The sequence below is a fragment of the Phascolarctos cinereus genome, unplaced genomic scaffold (assembly GCF_003287225.1).
Source record: "Phascolarctos cinereus isolate Bilbo 61053 unplaced genomic scaffold, phaCin_HiC Scaffold_4;HRSCAF=312, whole genome shotgun sequence".
In the NCBI taxonomy this organism is placed as follows: Eukaryota; Metazoa; Chordata; class Mammalia; order Diprotodontia; family Phascolarctidae; genus Phascolarctos; species Phascolarctos cinereus.
In genome coordinates this window covers 20789946-20807341 of record NW_027555847.1, presented here as the reverse complement: position 1 = coordinate 20807341, position 17396 = coordinate 20789946, and positions in this window count along the sequence as shown.

Here is a 17396-nt window from a genome sequence, read left to right as displayed (position 1 = left end):
CCAGTAGAAAGGCAGAACAGTGTAATGGATAGGGGGTTGATCTCAGATCCAGAAAGTCCCGGATTTGAGTTCTGTCTTTGGTGCATATTGGCTGTGTAACTCTGGGCAAGTCAAATTTCCTACGCCATTGAAGTCCCAGTCTCATTTATATCCTCCAATACATAGCACAGATTCTTGTTTGTAGATATTACTAGTAAATGCTTGTTGTTAGATTATACTTACTCTCTGAATAATAACAACAATTATAAATCCCTCTCGGGAATTTGGCCGGTTTTTTTCAGCCCGGGAAACTCAAAAGATGCCTTAACGAGATTATTCTGAGGCCAGAGCCGTAACTAGGAATTCTAACACCTATGAGGTTGAGCTAGAATAGAGATAGAGGTCATGGGGGCTGAGGAAGTTGAGGAAAAAGGAACCTAAGTTGTTCAGAGGTTCAAAGTTAGGGGTGGAAGGGGAGACTGTGAGCAGGGGTATACTGGTAAATGTGTAACAATCAGCTCTCTAGAAAAAAATTGTACATACAACATGGTTTCAAGTACAGTCTGCTTTCAAGCGTAATTTAACATTTTATGCATCATGTAAGTATAGACAATCAACAAAACAATAAACCAATCCCTGATTTGTAACATTTTCCTATTTCTGAGGTATATAAACTTACACTGCAAATTAAACAATTTGCTCTCACCTGCTGGGAAGAGCTTGCTCCAACACAACCCTGTGAGCCAGATACTGAATTCATTGGGGGAAGAGAATCAAAGGTCTAGATCCAGACTTGAAAGGGCCCTTCGAGGCGATCTGGTCCATCGCTCTCATTGATAGTTGTGAAAGCTGAGGAACAGGCAGGCGAAAGGATTTGCCCGCCCTTGACTTCTCAGTCTTTTGTAGCAGGTACCTAGTTGGTGCTCCTTGACTGATTGCTGGGTGATGAAATAATGGATATGTTCCATCGAATAATTTGCCTATTTCCCTGATGGTTACGATCCTCCTTAGAGTTCTGATTCAAAGATCAATCATATTGGAATGGGGTTGAGATTATTGAGGAGAATATTCTGACTTAAGTTTACTATTTTTGTCTTGGAAGTGAGTGGTTTAAAAAAAAACTAACACTCTTTCGAGTGTTATAGAATGGCCATGTCTCTCCTTTGCTCAAAAGTCTGTCACTCGGCAACCCGCGCTCTTTGGCTTGGCCTTGAAGGACCTCCGCAATCTGACTTCTAGTGACTTTTCCAGCCCAGCTTCACCTTTCCCTTCGTGGATTCTATGTTCTGGTTGCCTTTTTTTTTTTTTTAGGCAGTTGGGGTTAAGTGACTTGCCCAGGGTCACACAGCTAGTAAGTGTCAAGTGTTTGGTTTGAGGCTGGATTTGAACTCAGGTCCTCCTGACATCAGGGCTGGTGCTCTATCCACTGTGCCACCTAGCTGCCCCGATTCTATGTCCTAGTTGAACTCTACTACCCCCTTCGCCAGTGGTTGGTCCTCTCTCTCCCTCCTCAACTACTTTACGTTGTTCAGTTGGTTTTCAGTCACGTCCAACTCTCTGTGACTCCATTTGGGGTTTTCTTGGCAGAGATGCTAGAGTTTGCCATTTCCTTCTCTGGCTCATTTTGCAGATAAAGAAACTGAGGCAAACAGGGTTAAGTGACTTGCCCAGGGTCATTCAGTTTGTAAGTGTCTGAGCCTGGATTTGAAAGATGAGTCTTTCTGACTCCAGGGCTGGCACTTTATGCACCATGGCACCACCTAACTGCCCTTTATGTTTATTTATTTGTATTCATACTATAACCTCCCAATAGATTGTAGGCTCCCTGAGAGCAGGGATTGCTTCTGTTTTGTCTTTGTGTCTTCCAGCCTAGTACAATGCAGTATGTAGCAGGCGCTAAAAATGCTTGTGGAATTGAATTGCTAACCTATCAATTAATCAACAAGCAATTATAAAACACCTACTATGTGCCAAAGAAAAAAAAGGAAGCAGTCCGCGCCCTGGAGAAGATTGCGTTCTCTCAGGGGAAAGTCACATGTACCAACAGAAGTACACACAGGGAGCCTACGATGGAAATAGAAAGAAACTTGGGAGAGACGGATTTGGGGATCGTGGGTGTAGGACAAGAAGGCACCAGAAAGCCAGCAAACCCACCCCCCTTACTTTCCAGATGATGAAGCAGAGGCGTAGAGAGGGAATGAGGTGAGCATGATTCGTAGATGGTTCTGGTACCTCGCTTCCTGATTCCCAGCCTGATGTCCTAACCACTAGACAAGGCTGCCATTGGAGAAGGAGGCTGGAGGGGAAAGGAAAGGCCTCCAATAGAAGGTGAGTTTTGACAGAAGTAAAAGAGCCAGAGAGGAAGGAGGGAGTGTGCTCCAGGCAGCAGGTACGGCCAGTACAAAGGGGTAGAGGTGAGAGATAGATGTCAAAAATGAAGGACGAACAAAACAATCAGGGGCCCAGTGTTTACCTCCCAGGGACAGTTCAGTTAGCCAATAGCTTGGGAACAGATATGCAAGCAGAGGCACAATCTACTTCTTATTTATTTCTTAGGAGCATGAGCCAGACTGTGAGAAATTAACTACTTAGGATGTTTCCCAAATATCCTTTCTACATGGTTTGGAGACCGATATGCCACATGTGGTTGAAGGGGGCAGAATTTGGACCTCTGTGTCATTCCCCTGGGCTCCCTTATCCCCCAGGCCTCTGGTCCGTGTTGGGCAGGTCAGTCTGTTTGCCTGACATCGAGACAGAAAGGAAGCTGTCAGGGCCAGGCCAGGGCATTATCACTGGTGTTTCCTGTGGTTGGACGTTGGCAGGCAGGATTTGTTTGGGGCCGCCATCTCTGTGAATATTAATCTTTGCTGTTGAATCCCCATTCATAACTTCCTGGTAGTCCTGGCCCAGGGCCAGGATGTGCATTTTCTGCCTGTGATGGAGAATGAAAAAAGAAAGGCTGAGGAGAAGAAGGGAGGAAAGAAAAGAAAGAGAGAGAGAGCCATTATCTGGGGTCAGTCAATCCATTGTCGCTGTAGTCAGCCCAACTTTAACTCTGAGCAGAGAACAGCATCTGTCTGGTGGCTGCACAGCCCAAGAGGGGCAGGGTGGGTTGTGATAAATTCAGCATCGTTTCCAAACTCAAAACTGGCCTTGGGAAGTCTTGGGAAATGGAGCTGACCAGCCTTAAGATAACTTACCAAGAGGATGATGGCCAGAGTGCTGGATTTAGAGCCAAGGACTTGGTTTCAAGGCGGCGTGGTCACTTACACTCGGTATATCTGCAGGCCAGTCATTTCCTTCCCTTGGGGCTCAGCTTCCTCATATGTCAAGGAAGGGGATTGGATGAGATGTTTTCTAAGGTACCTTCCAGCTCTAAAATGTTGGGTCTAGGAATTTGGAGAAAGGCAGGCCAAGTGGTAACTAGTACCTACCACCCAGCATGGCAGGGTGATGGGGCAGAGAATGAGGCAGACCCAGAGGGGTATAGAGATGTACCACATGTTGCTGTTATCTAGTCTAAACACTCCTACACACACACACACACACACACACACACACACACACACACACACCCTCTCAGTGCTTCTCCTGAGGCCTGAACAAGGGAAGACAAGACTGATGCAGTTGGGGTTGGAAAGTAAGGAGAGATGTAAAGCCTGTACTGGTTCTGCAGAGTTCTGAAGGCATGTATTAGGGATGGGACTGGCAAAGGCAAGGGCTACTCAGAGGATGGTGGCCAGAGGGCCGGCTTTGGACTTAGGAAGGCCCCAGGTCAAGTCCTGCCCCCTGGACACATCCCACCTGGGTGACCACAGGTGTCACTGCACTTCTCAGTGCCCCAGGCTGCTCTAAGGATACAGGGGCGGAGCAGCACCAGGGGAGGGAGTTCCTCACGCCCATGAAATCCTAGATCCAGAACCCTTTCATTCCCTCCCCGCCCAATGGATGAAAACGTGTAAACTGAAGAACAAACGAGAAGATAGTTATGACCCAAAAGTGGAGATTTGTAAAGTGAAAGTGGACTTGTGTAGTGACCATACTCTCAAACACGGTCATACACTAGAGCAGGCTTAGCTCCTGGAAAAACAAAACCAAAAACCAAACCTTTTCCTCCTTTAGGAAAGATGAGTCCTCTCTCTCTCTCTCTCTCTCTCTCTCTCTCTTTCTCTCTCTCTCTCTCTCTCTCTCTGTGTGTGTGTGGTGTGTGTGTGTGTTTGTGTGTATAGGAGTGTTTAGACTAGGTAATGGCTCAAGTTCTTTTGTAAAGCTTTTTCCCAGTCCCTCCAGATGCTAGTGTTTTTTCTACCAAAAACTGTGGTTCTTCAGTAGTTTTCACTTGTGTCTGTCTCTTCGTGACTCCATTTGGGGTTTTCTTGGCAAAGATGCTAAAATGGTCAGCCATTTCCTTATTTTACAGGTGAGGAAACTGAGGCCCAAAGATGGGCAGTGACTTGCCTGAGGTCACAGAGCTACTAAGTGTCTACATACAATTTAGCCCTCGTGATTGGTATGGTGGGAAGAGTGTTGATTTTGGGATCAGAGCACCTGGGGTCAAATCCCACTTTGACATTTACTGCCCGGGTGACCTTGGGCAAATCACTTGGCATCTCTGGGTCTCAGCTTCCTCATCTGTAAAGCGAGGGGTTTGGCCGTGGCGACCTCTAAGGCCCCCTTAGCTTTAATCCTGTGCTCCTATGGTTAAATGCACTTCAGTGTTCTCTGATAGTTCCCCAATTAGATAGTAAGCTCCCTGAGGGCAGGAACAGTGCCTCATACTTCTCGTAACATCCACAGTACACTGGCCCTGACAAGTTGATAGTGTGATAGAAATGCTCGGAATAATGGAGCCCAAAGAGCAGTGGACTTCAAGCTGGGATGAAAAGGGGTTCGGACCTCTTACTGCTGTATGACCCAGTCGTGTTTAGCTTTCTTAGCCTGGGTGGTCTCCTTGTCTGTAAATAAAGACAAGAATACCCACCACTGTATTAGATATGTGAGATGGCTCAGTGGCTAGAGCTCTGGGTCTGGAGTCAGGAAGAGCTGGCTTCAAATCTGGACTCAGACACTTACTAGCTGTGTGACCTTGGACAAGTCACTTAGCCTCTGTGTGCCTTAATCCACTGGGGAAGGAAATGACAGACCACTGCAGTATCTTTGCCAAGAAAGCCTCATGGACAGTAGGTCCAAGGGTCACAAAGAGCTGGACATGACTAAAAGGCTGAATGACAGCAAATATTATATGCTTGTGTATAATATACACATATAATATTGCATATTATATAATATACACGAATATATGCTTGTATTATTGGACCTCACAGGACAGCTATGAGAGTCAAATGAGATAATGGCTGTGACTATGGCTTATGGGTAGCCCTAGTAAGTCCAGGGCAGGTGAGGTGACTTGTCCAGCTAGTGCACCCCAGAGTCAGGATTTGCACTCAGGTCTGCCCGCCTCCAAGTTCACTTTTACAGAGCCTCCGCTGTATTAATAAAAACCAGGCCGTCATATGAATGGTGGCTGACCTGGGTTCAAATCCCACCACTGATATTTACAAGCTGAGTAACCTTGGGGAAGTTTCCTCACCTTTCTGAGCCTCGCTCTCCTCATTTTCAAAATGGGGATAATAACAGCCTCTCTATCACAGGGTTGTGGTAAGGATCAAACAAGATAATGCATGTACTAAAGAGTTTGTAAATGGTAGAGCCCTTTATAAATGGCAGTCATGAGTATCATCATTAGGACAAGTTGCTCCGCTAATATTATTCTCGCGTGGTTAACCTTCAGCCCCAGAAGGCTGCTGGAGAGAAGGGCAAGAAGGGAAGAATTTACTGAATGCACACTGCTTGATAGCAGGAGTAGGCCAGCAGGGCATTCCAGGGATGCCTGGGCTGCACGTTCCTGAGAAGGAGGAGCCAGACTTTGGTTCTGCCCCAGGAATGAAAGCAGCCTTCATTACTTAGCAGACTCAATGTCATCAAATGGGTTTTGGACACATTTGCTGGTTCTCAGAAGTCTTTAAAACTTCTCTCGTGATGAGGACAATTAGTGAATTGCCTTCATTTACCCCTGGCACGGCAATCACTATTAATTAATTTTGAAAAGAGGAAACAGTGCCGAAATGTGAACAGTGTTAAACAGCCCGATGCCTGGAAGAAGAAAAAAGAAAAACAGCATCACTGCTTCATCTAGGGTCATTGATCTGGTCCCTTACATTTTACAGAGGAAGAGACTGAGTCCCAGAGAGTTACTTATCTCAGATTGAACCGGTAGACTAGACAGAGGTAGAATTTGAACCCTCCTCTGGTTCTAAAGCCGGAGCTCTTTCTACTGTTATTTGGAGAATCAGAGACTTGTAGAGATCAGAGGGACCTTTGGGACCGTCTAGTCCCAGGGCTCCTAATCTCAGGTCTTGTTTTTAAAAATATCTCAGCAACTGTGTTTCAACAGAATTCATTTCCTTCGTGGGCCTGTGGATTTTATTTTGTGCATTTAAAGACATTCTTCTTAGGATGGGCTACTAGCCTTGAGCAGACAGCCCCAGGAGCCCATGATGCAGAAAGGTTAGGGACTCCTGATGTGGGCCAGTGCCCTCATTATGAAGACAGGAAACTGAGACTGGAGAGGTCAGGTGATTTGTTTAGGGGCTAAACGGCCGGTTAGGCAAAGAGCTGGGATTTGGAGCCAAGGCTCCTAAGCCCAGGGTGTCTAGGTTCCTTCTCTACACTGTGTGGCGTTGGGGCCCTGGGGATACCGTAGGTATTTCCAGGGACCAGAGAGTCAGAGGGTTTTCAGATTGAGTATTTACATAGTATTTATATCAATATTATTTATTTGTATCATTCTATTATGTAATATAATATAATTATATCTAATTATACATTTATATTATATAGTATTTGTATAGTTTTTTTACTGTAAATTATAGAATGGATATTGATCTGTAGTGGTAGAAGGCATCTACATACCAAAAGTTCCCTTCACTGATGAAATCACGTGTATGTGATTATATGTGGTACCTGTGTATTTTATACACACAAACACTATATGTACTTGTATATGCGTTTATATACAGATTGCTATATATACATGCTGCTAGATGATGAAGTGGATAGAGCTCTGGGCCTGGAGTCTGGAAACTTAGCCCCATACACTTACTAGCTGTGTGACCTTGGGCAAGTCACTTATCCTCTGCTTGTCTCAGTTTCCTCATCTGTAAAATGGGAATTATACCAGCATTTACCTCCCAGGGTTGTTACGAGGATTAAATGAGATAATATTTATAAATAGCTTTGCAAACCTTAAAGCACCATGTAAGTGTTAATGATTATCGTTGAGTCCAATATCGCATTTTGCAAATGAGGAAACTTAGACCTAGAAATGGCAGTGACTTGCCCAAGGTCACACAGATAGTAAGTGTCTACACTCAACTTAGCCCTCATGATTGTTACAGTGGGAAATGCATTGACTTTGGAGACAGAACACCCGGATCTTCTGATATTTACTCCCATGGTGACCCTGGGCTTAAAGATTGTCACCATTGCAGCAAATGCCCGGCATTATGGGAGACTCTATGAGGAATCTCTGTTTGTGGGATCTGTGATTCCAGCATAATGGAAGTAAATACGGTGCTGGACCTGGAATTAAGAAGATCCTGGTTCAAACATGCCTCTGTGAGGCACCAGCTCGATGACCACAGTCAAGTCATTTCATCATCTGTAAAATGAGACTAATTATAGCATCTATCTCACAGAGCGATAGTGAGGCTCCGGTGAGAGAATGGGGATAAGATGCTTTGTAACTTTAAAAAGATGCATCAATGCCAATGATTACTTTAATGTGTTCTATGGCTACAAATTACTTTTTGTTCACCACTTTGTTCAAAAGAGTTGATATATGCCCTATTCTGAGACAGGACAGTGGTTTCCTCCTAAATGTGAGTCACAAATAGACTTCAGGACCACCAGCTCTCTCTCTGGCAGTCACTCCATTTGAAAGAAAACAAACCAACATTTCTGTCTTATTTTTTTAAAGGAAGGGCAAAAGAATATAACTTAGAAAAAATATTTTTCTCATTTGCTTTTACAAATTACTTGGATGTCAGACTGGATGGGTTTTGTGGGGCAGTTTGGACTCTACGTGAATGAGTTGAAACGTCACACCCAATCGGCATGGTGGGAAGATGTATTCGCGATCATTGTTCTTCAGGAAGAATCCCACCAGAAGTGGATCTTTAAGGTTTAATTATTGCAAAATTCTGATCCCTATACCTTTGGGAGAAACACCCCATTGTGGTAGGCTATAGTGGTTTTTGTGGATGGACAACACTGCCCTCTGTTGGGTGGAGTGGCTGGCCAGCTCACAGCCTGAGCTGGTTTATTCTATAACATAAGTAGGTGAAATTTATTTCCCCAAAGACTTTTCTAAATTGGGCTTCCTGATTTAAAAGCCCAATGTGGGGCATGGGCATAATGTCCAAAGGGCCAAAAGGTGCTGTTGGAGGACTGGGTGGCAGAAGACCCTAGAGAAGACAGGATGGGGGTAGGGGTGGGTACATAGTTGAGAAATAGTCATCGATGGTAATAGTGATGTAAGAAGAACATGGGAGAATTTCAGTGGAAAGTAGATGAGATTATTTTGATGGAGAGAGAGGAAAAGATGAACAGTGACAGGATAGCTTGGTAGAACCGGATGTGGTTGAATGATGGAACCCAAATGGTTGTTCTTAATAGGTCGATCTCAATTTGGAGAGAAGTCCATAGTGGAGAATCTCTATTCCTTGATCCCATTTTATTTCCTATAAAAGCATAGATGGTACACTTCTAAGGGAAGGAGAAAGGAATGAGCATTTAAGCACTTACTATGTGCTGGGCATGTGCTAAACACTTTACATATATTACTGTGGGTCATTGGGATGTATAGCTCATGGATCGGAATACTGTGTTTGGTTTCAAAGAGAACTTGACAGGCTGAAAAGATGAGTCAAATATAATACAATGATACTTAATAAGGATAATGTAAAGTCCTTTACTTGGGCTCAAGCTATTACTTGCACAAGTCTAGAGTTGGGAGGGGGCAGCTGGGTGGTGCAGTAGATAGAGCACTAGGCTTGGAACCCTGAAGACTCATCATTCTGAGTTCAAATCCGGTTTCAGACACTTACTAGCTATGTGACCCTGGATAAGTCACTGAACCCTGTTTGTCTCAGTTTCCTCATCTGTAAAATGAGCTGGAGAAGGATACGGCAAACCACTCCAGTATCTTTGCCCAGAAAACCCCAAAGGGGGTCAAGAAGAGTCAGACACCAGTAGACTTGGTTAAGAATATGTGAAGTGGACAGGGCTTTTCATGGTCTACAAGCTTAGTATGTTAGTGGTGTGAAATGGAACCTGAGGCTGTATTAAGAGACAGGATGTCTAAACAATGTCCTAGCTCCTCTACCTCTCTCTCTTGACTTTGTGCCTTTTTACTGACCACAACCCCGCACCCGGAATGCTGTCCTTGCTCACCCACCTCGGCCACCTTTCTTCCTTGGCTTCCTTCAAGACTCGGCTGAAGTCCCAACCTTCTGCAAGAGCCTCTCCCAGTCCTGCCTTCCCCAGACTAGCACCTTCTCTCTGAGATTACCTCCGATTTATATGCTATAGGGGCAGCTAGGTGACGCCACAATGCATAGAGCGCTGGGTCTAGAATTGGGAAGATCTGAGTTGAAATTCAACTTCAGATACTTACTAGCTATGTGACCCTGGACAAGTCACTTAACCTCTGGGTTCAGGTCCTGCCTCTGACAGCTGCTGGCTGTGGGACCACAGGTGAATCCCTTCCTCTTCCAGAGACCCCAGGCAGCTTCTCCTGAGTGTCCAAGTTGCAGATCCTTGTGTGATGAAGGAAATTCCCCACACTGATAGAATCACACATCCAGGCAAATATCCACAACAAGCCTTTTACAAACAAAAGATTCCCCCTCCTGCTTAGCCAGGACCCTGTCATTTCCCTCTAGTCTCTGAGGACAGAGAAGCTGCCCTGGGTTTATGCTGGCCTGGCAAGATTGGGTTTCTGGTTAGGGTCCAATGGCTGAACAAAAATAGATTGATTCTGTTTTAGGCGGTTGTCTGCACCACCCCCACCCTATTCCCCACCATATCAGATTCCCTGTCCTCCCCCCAAGAAAACATTTCCTTCTGGGTGAGCCTGTTATATGGCTATAGCATCAAGGCCACAGTGATGCCAACCTGGTCTTTGTTTCACTAATTAGATTATCTCCGCCTCAGGGACCTGAAGGCCAAGCCCAGGTAATCTCACCTGTGAAGACTGACCAAGTAATCCCTGCCATCCAGGGATTATCCTGTTAGCGTATAGATCAACTCATGCTTTCAATACCAGGGGAGTGATTGTGCATGTGAATATTGGGGGGGGGGGACAGAGACAGAGAGACAGAGAGAGAGACAGGACAGAGACAGAGAGGCAGAGAGACCGAGAAGAGGGAGAGAAACAGATACACATGCACACACACAGACACACAGACACACCCACACAGAGTGCAGCACTGACATTCCTGAAGCAAGCATACTTACCAAAGCTAAAAGTTCATATTTACTGTATCATGAAGACTTAAATTTGTTCACCCATTGTCTCATTTTAATGTTACAAGCAGACACAAGTCAGTCTTTCTGTTTTTGCTTTTTCTGAAGGGGCAAGAAGGACCCAGTGGCTGGGATAATCTTTCTCATGAACGGTCCCTGCTCATAAATCTTTGAAGTCTTGGCCCTGTTGCCTCCAAGGGAAGCTTGAACTCCTGGGCCCAGCATTCAGGGCTGTCAGCTGCGCGGAGCCATTTCCAGCTCCTGCCACATTGCTCTTCTCCCTCCGTTCTGTATTCTGGGCACACTGGCTGATTGTCTGCTCTAGCCCTGCTGACACGCTGTGAGATGCTCCCTCTGGTTGTCCCCTGAGCCTGACAGCGGCTACAACATTAACAAGACAGAACTCGTTATCTTCCCCCCAAACACTCCTCTCTCCCAAACTTCCCAGCATCCTTCCAGGCACCCAGGCTCAAGACCTCGGTGCCCCTCTTGCCCCTCATTAGTATTCACCCCCCAGAGCCAAGCTGTCGTCAGACCTTCCCATTATCTGTGCTGTGTGCCCCCTCCCTGGTTCCAGCTCTCCTCTTCTCTGCCCTGGACTATTGCAATACCTTCCTAGTGTGTCTCCCCACTCTCTACGCAGCTGCCTAAGTGATCTTTGTAAAGTGCAGGTCTAATTATGCCCCTCTCCCACCTCCCTCCAACTCAACACACCCACACTTAATAAACTTCAGTGGCTCCCTACTACCCCCAGGAGCAAATGAAAATAAATGCCCATGGAACATTGAAAGTGCTTCATGACCAGGCTCCCACCTAGCCTTGCAGTCTTCTCAGACTGGCCCTCGGTGGATTCTGCTGTCCAGCTGTTGGGCTTAGTTGCTCTTCCTCCAATCCCCACCTTCTGGCTGGAGCCTGGGATGCCATCCTTCCCAGCCTCTGCCTCCTCACTTCTCTGACTTCCTTGGAGACTCAGTTCGAGATTGCTCCTGGGGCTCCTTGCCCCCAGCCCGGCCCCAGGGCTCTCCATCTGCTCTGTCTGTCCCCCGTGTACACAGGCGTTTACACACTGTCTCGCCATTGGAATACGAGCTCCTTAAAGGTAGGGACTATTTCTGATTTTCTTGTGATCCTCACTTGGCGTTAGCATGGGGCCAGGCATAGAGAACACTCTTAATAAATGCTTACTGGTCAATGGACTGACGGCCAGCAATAGCGGACAGTGTGGTCCAGTGGGAATCCCCCTGTATCTGGAGTCGGTGGAGTCGCCGCTCTGCTATGGACTCCCAGGTGACCTTGGCCAAGTCATTTTGACACTGTGGGTCTCAGTTTTCTCATCAGTAAACCGCGAGGATTGGTCTGAATGGCTTCTGAGTTCATTTCCAGCCCTATATATATATATATATATATATATATATATATATATATATATATATATATATATATATATCTCACATCTGAAGGTTTGCAAAGCACTTTCTGTCCACCCTTGACCTCACCTGAGTCTCCCAGCTGCTCTGGGAAGGAGCTTGGACAGGCATTGGCATCCTCACCATTTTTCCACTGGACCGCTGGTGTCAGGAACTCCCAGGTGGGAGAGCTCCCTCCACCCAAGCAGGCCAGTGCCTTCTGTGACTATTAACCTCAGTGCACCTTAAGGAACCTGCCAGATTAAACAACTTATCCAGGGTCACACAGTCAGTATATATGAGACTTGAACACAGTTCCTCTTGATTCTTAGGTCAGCTTTTTTTCTACTCTGCCACATTCTCAGTGATCATTTAATAGATGAGGAAACTGAGCTGCAGAGAAGTTTAGTGACTTGTCCGTGATTACACAACTAGTAAGTGTGCAATATCATCGTCAACAGCAACAAGCATTAATTATGTGCCTGCTGTGTGCCAGACACTGTGCTAAGCACTGAAGAGACCGGAAAGGCAGAAACACAGGCCCAGCCCTCAAAGAGCTCACATTCTAATGGAAAAGGAAATGTGCAAACAGCTACGTACAGACAAGGTAATACATATAATAATAATGATAGCTAACATTCTTGGTGATAAGGGATGATTTCTGGGAGGGATACAAGGGGAAATTTAGGCCATGTAACATCAAAGATATCAATAAAAATGATTTAAAAATGTATAAGTGACAAGAGAATGGCCATGTTCGGGGGCACACCCATGTTACCCCAGCTACTGGGGAGGCTGAGGCTGGTGGATTTCTAGAGCTCAGGAGTTCTGAGCTTCGGTTGGGTTAATGGAGAGTGAGTTTCTGTGCTAAATCTGGCACCCGTATGGTGAGCTCCTGAGAGAAAATGGAGTATAGGGGCCACCCAAGGAGCCTAAGTAGAGGCAAACTGGCCCAGGTCAGAAAAGGGGGCAGATCAATAGTGGAATTAGGCTCATGAGCAATTTCTGTACGTCCAGCCTGGATGGTGTAGGGAGCTGGAGGCTTATTAAAAGCTAATTAAATAGGGGCAGCTAGTTGGCACAGTGGATGGAGCACTGACCCTGAAGTCAGGAGGACCTGAGTTCAAATCTGGCCTCAGGACCAAATACTTGACACTTACTAGCTGTGTGACCCTGGGCAAGTCACTTAGCCCCAATTGCCTAAAAAAAAAACCCACTAAAAAAAGCTAACTAAATAAAATGATATAAGCTTCTTGAGAATAAGTGTTGCTTGCTCACCTGTATTTGCAGCCATAATACTGAGCACAGGGCCTAGAATGGAATAAATGTGTGCTCTCCCTGCCTCTCAGTCTTTTTGTCTCTGTCTCTCTTTCTTTCCCTCTTTTTTCTCTCTTTCCCTCCTTCTTTCTCTCTCTCTCTCCTTTGTCCTCTGTCTTTATCTCTGTCTGTCTCTCTCCCCTCCCTCCAACTAAAATGTGATCCCATAACCTTCCTCGTGTGACTTTGGACAAGTCGCTTTACAGCCCTGCTTCTCAGTTTCCTTACCTGTCCAAATAAGAGAATGAGACCAGACAGACCCTGCGGTCCCTCCAGGCCTGGATCTAGAATCCATCCTATGACCAGCTGACCTCTAAGGTCCCGGCCAGCTCATAACTGAGGTTCCTAAGATAATTTGCCAAGGGGACTGGTTTCAGTTGGGCCTTTTCTCTGATGGAAGTGCTGACAAGACCAGGCAAGAACCAGATGGGAAGAGACAAAGCCCAAGCCCCAGCTCCCCCTCGTTCTTGATAAGCAGCCACTAGATAACTGAGAGCTGACGCCATTCACAGATTGCTTCTCATTGGCTGACCTGCCCAATAGTCTGTGTTTGCCTTTTCCGCACCTTGAGACCCTGGAGCAACAGGCGGTGATGGGCCCCATGTGGAAGCAGCCCCTTCTGAAGGTGGTCAGTTCCTGTCTTTGTGTTTGCCTCCCCATGGAGCTGGGGTCCCCAGGCCCGGCCTTCTCCATTTGGCCAGGGTCCACGCCCACAAGGCCTCCTGACAAAGGGCCCTTTCTTGCTGTAGTTCCCTCTTCTGTCTCCTCCACCGTCCCTCTGGCCTGGGAAGGGATGCTGGCTGAACAGGCCAGCGTGGGTAGATGAGCTCATGAGCCTGCCAGTGGGACAAGGGAGCGGAGTCTCCTCTTCTCTTCTCTGCCGGACCTTTGTCACTCGTCCCTGTCCCATGGAGCAGAGCAGAAGCTGTGTCCTTTTCTATCGTCTCAGCAGAGAGACATCAGCCCCCGGAAGGCTCTGCTCTCTGGGTCCTCTGGTCCAACTTAAAGAGTGTAGATAAGGCCCTGGGACCCGCACCTTGGCATCTGAACATCTCAGTTTTTGTTTGCATTCCTGGTCTGCCTTTATTTATTTTTTAATCATTAGACATGCTGTGCCCTGAGACCACTGAGTCTATTCCGCTCTTCTAATAGTCTCAAGCTTAACCTTGAACAGGTCTGGAAACAAACGGCTTTCCTGTCTTCTGCTCCCTAAGAGCATGGGGCCTCCATGGGGCCCTAACTGCAGTAAACAAACATCTGTGAGTGTCACTTCCTGATGACCTGTTAGAAGCATGTGGTTAAACAGCTCCGGAGGAATCTAGACTTCTTTATTTTTATTTATTTCACTGAATCTATGAGTCATTGGCATAGGGAGGTCCAGGGGCAAGAAAACTCCCTGTTCTGATGGAGGTCAGCACCTGCTCTGTAATTAACAATTTTGGGGAATTGCCTGAAGGCCCCAAAATAATTTATTCAGGATTACACAGCTAGTAACCAGCAGAGGCAGGACTCGAACTCAGGCCTTGAAGACTCTGAGGCCAACTCTCTTGCTTCTTTCTTTCTGTAGGAGAGGCAAAGCGCTAAAGTCCAGAGACAAATGAGAAAATGAGCTTGGGGAGCTTTGGGCTGACTTCGGGAGTCAGCTTAAAAAGAGTGGGGGAGAAGCCCACCTCTTTTTCCTGAAATATCTTCATTTGTTTTTGTGGCCAGTTATACACGAAAGCATTGAATATTGGAGCCAGAAGGGACCCGAAAGATCATTTAGTGACCTGAGGGCCATGGACTTGTTTTTGTTTCCTTTCAGCCAAAGAGAAGGTTAATCAAAGATCCGCCACATTGGCCAGACTCTTAAGGAATCTGAACATTTGTGAGCCCTCGGCTAGACACTTAAAGAATATGAGCCCCTTGATGGAGACAAGATGGACCTTATATACATTAAGACTGTGGGAGGGATTTAAGGAGGATCTTGATGTGACTGGCCAGCAGGCTGGGGTGAACAGAACACCAGGGACCTGGACCACATGGCCAAGGGAGAATGGAGTCTAGATAGATTGACTTGGGTTTTTTTTGAAAGTTTTGATAACATATTTTTTTCTTTTTTGATAACTGTTTTTCAATACTTGACTTCCTTTGTGATCCTATGTTTTATGCATTTGAAAACATGTTTCTGAGAAGAGATCCATGGGCTTCATCAAATTACCCAAAGGATCTATGACATAAAAACAACTGAGTACTGCAATGTTAGTCTAAACCCTTCACTTTACATACGAGGAAACTGAGGCCCAGAGAGGATTTCCAAATGATTGGCAGTGGCCACAAAGCTAGCCTATGGAAGGGAAAGGAACATGCATTTATTAAGTGCCTACTATGTGCTAGTCATTGTACTAAACACTTTACAAATATTATCTCATGGGTCTAATTAGTATTTATTCACTTATTTGACAAACATTTATTAAAAGTGCCTGTTTTGTGTAAGGCGCTATACTCAGTACTGGGAATACAAACACAAAAAACAAAGCCATCTCTGTGTTCAAGGAGTTTGCATCTTCCCAGGGATAGGTACACAGGTATACACAAATAAATGAATAAAAAGTAGTTACAGGGAAAGGGCTCTAATAATCAGGAAAATCAAGGGAGGCCTCGTGTAGGACGTGGCACTTGAGTTGAGCCTTGGAGTTCCAAGAGGTTGACTTAGAGAGAACACCTGATGGGCAAATGTGTGAAGATGAGAGCGGAATGTTGGTGGGGAGGACAGCATCCCACAGGTTTGCCTGGAATGTAGAGTGTGGGAGAGGGAATGGTGGAAGTACAGTTTGGAAAGAGAGACTGGAATTGGAGTTTTGAAGGAAGGCATATGCTGTGATCTCAGCCTGTTGGCCTAGACAGCAGTGGGATTGAGTGTTGGTCAGTCAATCCACAAAAATTTTATGGCATGGCTACAACATCCTGGGATGTCGAGGTGAGGATGATGAGGACGAGGAGAGGTGACTGGGGATACAAAGACAAAGGAGACTCATAGAGTTGACAGTGTTGTCATTGAGTACACAAGCAATCGTAACTCAAGATACAAAGTCACAAACAAAACAAGAGGCACACTGGGAAAGTGATATGGGGTATTTGACTTGTTAGGCATAGGATCATAAAACTCTAGAGATGGAAAGAAACTTAGAAGTCAAGTCCCAAAAGATACATGTTTCATTCTGCACCCTGAGCTGATCAGTAGTCTCTCTGTCAGGAGGTGGCTAGTGTGGGTCCTGACCCTACCATCCTGTCACTTGCTAATTCCTACCCCACCCCAGTCTAGCTTCCCCAGCTAATCTGGACCCCTGACCCACTTGCTGCTTGAAATTGTGAGCAGCCCAAAATGAGGTGTCAACATGTCCTGTTTTATACCTGATTCTGAAGACTAGTTTAACAGCAATATCCTGGGTGAAATGGACAAACACATGTGTTGTAAGATCTTCCCCAAAGCCCTAGAAACAGATACCTCATTCCCACTTCTCTCCATTCCCCTAGACCTTATATAAACACTTCTCCCTCCCTAGATTGTGTGATTCTCCCTGACTGGGAGAGCCACCCTCGCTGACAAACTCAATAAACCTTGCATTGGTTTAAAATTTCTGGTCCGATTACTTGGTTTGTCCTATCTCCCCTCAGTAGCATATTTCATCATTTGTCCTTAGAAATCATGGTGGTCGTGCTTAGGCTTTGCATTGAGCAGCAGTCTGAGGTCTTTCAGAGTTGTTCATTTTTATAATATTGTTGTTATTGTGGAAATTGGTCTCCTGGCTCTGCTTGCTTCACTGAATCAATTCTGTGAAAATTGTTTTGTTTCACTATGCACATTTGTTACAAGGGTTTCCCCCCCCCTTTTTTTTAATGGGAGGAAGAAAAAATAAATTTTTGTTCGTGGAAAAAAGAAAGACAGAAGTCATCCAGTCAAAGTCTGTGCTTGAACACAGGGGATGGTAGATGTTAAAGAAACCTCAGAGCACAGCTGGACTGTACTGACCAAGCAACACAACAGGTAGTCATTTGGCCAATGCCTAAAGCCCGGGAATGATGCTGTTTGCAGAGGTGGCCCGTTCCACTCTGGCATCGTTGCAG